Genomic DNA, 4,631 nt, shown 5'->3' on the forward strand with positions numbered 1-4,631 from the left:
TAGAGAAAATCTTGTCATCACAGGTCACTTTGGAGTACACTTCTCTGATGGCAGAAGAGCGAAGTTGTGTAAACTAAGGAATGTAGTGATTAAATATGAGATCTGGACAAAAGATTTCAAAGACTTGAAAATGGTCTTAGTGTAAACCAGACAGGTGCTGCATTCAGAGCATAACCTATGTCTAAGAAATAGAAAAAAAAAAAGAATTTTAGAAAACCAGAGAGTGATTCATCTAAGCTTAATACAGTGTGATTTCTTAGAGTAAATCCAGAAGGAAAATAACTATTTACCATTCAGAAATAAATACAAAGTGGGATAAAATGCAAATCTGTGTTTATCAGAGAGACAGTAAACAAGATTACCTTGTAAGTTTATTGAGACAAGAAATGATTCTCAGGAAAAGATTAATATAATATATTGTGTTTACCTGGACTTTAGTTAAGCTATAATTAAGACTTTAGTTAAGACTTAAGTTAAAAATGGATACCCAGGTAATTGGCTGTTTTTTTGGGGGCAAAGGGTAGAAAAAGACTGGTAGTGCAAAGTCCGTGTGTGCTAAGCATTGCCTATCCCAAGCACAAACACAGACTGCTGGATGAACAGATGGAAAGCAGCCCTGAGGAGAAGGGCTTGGGGGTACTCACGAATGGGAAGCTGAACATGACCCAGCAATGTGCTCTGGATGCAGCCCAGGAACCAAACGTGTCCTGGGCTGCATCCAAAGCCCCATGGGCTGCTGGAGGGAGGGGATTCTGCTGCTCTGCTCTGCTCTGCTCTGGTGAGACCCACCTGGGGTACTGCATCCAGCTCCAGAGTACCCAATGTGAAAAGCATGTGGACCTACTGGAATTCCAAATGAGGCCTTGAAGATGATCAGAGAATTGGAGCACCTCTCCTATGAAGACAGGCTGAGAGAGTTGGGGTTGTTCAGCCCAGATAAGAAAAGTCAGTGAAAAGAACTTACAGCACCCTCGGGGACTTCAAGGAGCTAAAGAGAGGTGGAGAAGGACTTTAGAAAGTCATGTGGTGAAAGGACAAGGGAAAATGGCTTTGAAATAAGACAAAGTAGATCTAGATTATGTATTATAAATGTTTCCCACGAGGGTGGTGAGGCACTGGAATAGATTGTCCAGAGAAGTTGTGAATGCCCCATCCCTGGAAGTGTTCAAGTCCAGGCTGGATGGGAATCTGAGCCACCTAAACTAGTAAGAGGTCTCCCTGCTCATGTCAGGTGGGTTGGAATTAGATGATCTTTATGGTCCCTTCCAGCCCAAACCAAACTGTGGTTCTATGAAGGTGCAGACAGAGCCTTTGGTGCTTTTAGTGAAAGTGGATTCAAAATAGCTTCCGAAGGATACATGGGAACATTTCCCAATCTCCTACAATCCCATTGGATGTACTGTTTTTTTCCTGATGTTGAGGTGCTCACCTTCACTGCTGCAGCAGCCCAACTGATGTACAAGGCTGTGCCTGCAGCCAGGGTGCAGAAACAGGCTCCTGGAGCAAAGTTCAGTGTGTAGTTCAAAGTACTGCACAGCACACCTCCATGAGGCAGGCTACAGTGTCACCCAAGATCATAGGTAAGTGCACTGCTCAGGAAGAGAAGGTATCCAAATAAAGCACAGAACCATGGAATCATTAATATTGGAAACTCTCTCCAAGATCCATGTAGGAAGAGTTCTCTGGACTGAGAGATTAACTGCTGGAAAGCAGTCAGCACATTTGAGGGAGCTGTCAAGATGCCCTTTAGGGCAAAGTAACTGAATGAACCTCACCCTTAGAAATTTATAAAACAATCTGCCTTGGGATAAGAGCTCTTTACTTGCTTCCAGTGTAGGAGGGGAAAGATTGTGATGTACATGATGACTTTAAGCTGCTGGCAGGATGAAGCCCTGAAATGGGCAAATGAGATTTGCTCAACCTTGTAAAAGGAAAGCTGAGGTGGGATCCTATTGCTGTTGATTGATAGGGAAGTAAATGTCAGGGAAGGGAGGATGTATAGCAGATGAAGGAGAAAAGAGTGTCATGTGCAGATGAAGGTATTCAGGCTGTAAATTAAAATAATGTTGGTAATCATCATATCAAAAGTCAAAAAGATGCAAGGATGAACAAATTCTCTGAAGTTTGCATATGGAGTTTGGTGCATTCCTGACAAATATATTATATGGTTTCCTTTTTGAGAAAATAACCTGCCTTAATATGTTAGACCCACACTTCCTTATATAAAGAATGGTAGGTTCATGTTTCCAACAAACTATTTATTGTTTTACAGCAAAGAAGATGTGCAAAGCAAGAAACAACACGTGTAAAGACATGAGGACATAGCACAGTGCAAACATCACCTCCCAGCTGCCCCTGTGATGCTCTAACTCTGCTTCACAAAGGAGTTAGAGGAGCTGGCAGCAGTTCATGTGAGGCAATAGAACATGTTCTACTGAATTCTCTAAGATCTAAACTGAGCCAGCAATGCAGAGCTCAGGGCAAATATTTCTCGTTATCTCAGAAACCAGGTGGTTATGGACACCAGTACCACCTGGAGGGGGCTGAACAAACCCAACCCCTTCAACCTACATTTGTCACTTGAAGTACAAGACTGAAGAACCATTGATTCTGGGGGCAGCAGCTCAGGTGACTTACTCTGTTTGGCTTGCAAAATTGCTCCTGCTTTTGCAGATGAAATCCTTGTGCTCACTGCCATGGCTGCATAGAATGCAGTTATTTTTGAAAAGGATTATCTCTCTCTTTTAAAGACAAAAGAACCTGGTGTGTTTCTATATGTTTATTTATTTCCCCTGGAGAACAGAGGAGAAGACTGTTAGATATAGAAAAGTATGCATGGTTTAAAACAAACTTAAGACAGGGACCAGCCAGACATTCTGAAGTAATTTGATCTGGTCTGATTTGTGGAGCAACACAGTTTTATTTAGGTTAATAGGTTTATTCTTTTAATCCACATTAAGTGGAACTGGAGCACTGATGTTTCATAAAGACATTGGAGGCTCCCAGAGATCAAGAAGCCACCTATTCTAATGTTGAGCAGTGGCTTATTTCATTCACTATACAAAGCCCTGTCACTATAGGACACAAGAAAGCACGACGCGAGCCACTGCTATTGTCAAGGTAAAAGGGCAAGTTTATTTTTCTGACTTCAGCATTTATAGTTTTCCAAAGGTGACAGTGGATTGGAGGGTGAAAGTGCCACCTCTCCAACGACACTGGACAAACTACCAGTCCATCAAATTTCTCCACCTCTATGAAGGAATGCAAAAATGGTAAGTTATTTACAGAAAGTGTGTGAGAAAGTTTGCTACAAGAATGTAAACTCAGAAGGCTTTAGAAAATCTTAAAAAAATCAGGGTGACAAAGCCCTTCACTTTGTATTTTCCTTGCATGTATCTGGCTTCAGCCTACACCTGTTAATTCCTGTTTCTGTCTGCTGTTAACAATGCCCATTGGAAACAAAACTGTCTTTACATGAAGGTCTCTTTGATATGTTAGCACTGTGATCTCCTTCTGACGAATTAAGTAGATGGAACTTTTTCAGTCTCTCACATGGATCTATCAGGCCAGATGTGCACTTTTACCCAACAGATGGCTGTACAGCACTAGTCACCATCCCTTTGGAGTCAGCTTGGAGCAATGAGCCCTTTCATGGTGAAGTTCATCTCATCCCAGAGTGAATCTTTAAACCAGGCTGGATAAATGTCCCTTACAGCATTCCTATTTCTCTCTAGCAGCAGTCAAGGAACCCTGTGCTGGCTACCTCTCCTATCACAGCCTGCGTTATAGACTTCTGTATTTAGGCAAGATGAGACTGACTTTTGGACTAAGGCATTTTCCCAGGTTTGAATCATTTCCTTGGCATCCTCCTCTGCACATCTGATGAGGCTTTGCAGATCTCCAGCAGATGCATGGTGTTATTGCCTATGTATGAGAGGACTCACTCTCAAGTGCTGGGGGTGCACACAGGGGCAGCTCACTGAAAATGTGTTTAGGGAGATAGAGCTGGATTTCAATACTTATATTGTCCACAGTCTGTGCTTGCTATTGATTGTACCTTTTTAATGAGTTGCATGTGGCTCAGATGAGAAAATGCCTTAATAATTATGGGCCCCTGGAAAATGAGCAGATTATGTAACTATTGATCTTGATATTTTTGTTCTGTAACTATTTCCCCTTTTTCTGATACTAAAAAGCATTGCTGCATCACAGGTTTCAGCTCCTTCCATCCAGCTTGGTTTCCAACATTAGCCATTCAGCTGTATCTACTTGTACCAGGCTCAGCCACTAGCCCTGCCAGACAGCTGCCAGGTGTTTTATTGTTAAATAAATTATTACATCTGTCAAGTTATAAAGCAGAAAGCAATGAATCCATTCTTGATAGCTTTTTTTTAACCTCTGTCACTTGAATAAGACATGCTAAGAATTACATACTCTCTGCAACAAATGCCAAAAGATTTGTGTATCTCAGCAGGTTCCCTTTAATCATACTAAGTGTGTTAAGTGTTGGAGTGTTGACCATCAGTCCATTGTGGCTTATTAGGCCTGAAGGAAAGAAGTGCAATGAAAATCCTTTCTCCTGCCCAGCATCTTATCTCTGTGTTAAGAAAGGCTGGTTGGAATGTTCTCAC

Source organism: Vidua macroura, chromosome 1 (assembly GCF_024509145.1).
Source record: "Vidua macroura isolate BioBank_ID:100142 chromosome 1, ASM2450914v1, whole genome shotgun sequence".
NCBI lineage: Eukaryota > Metazoa > Chordata > Aves > Passeriformes > Viduidae > Vidua > Vidua macroura.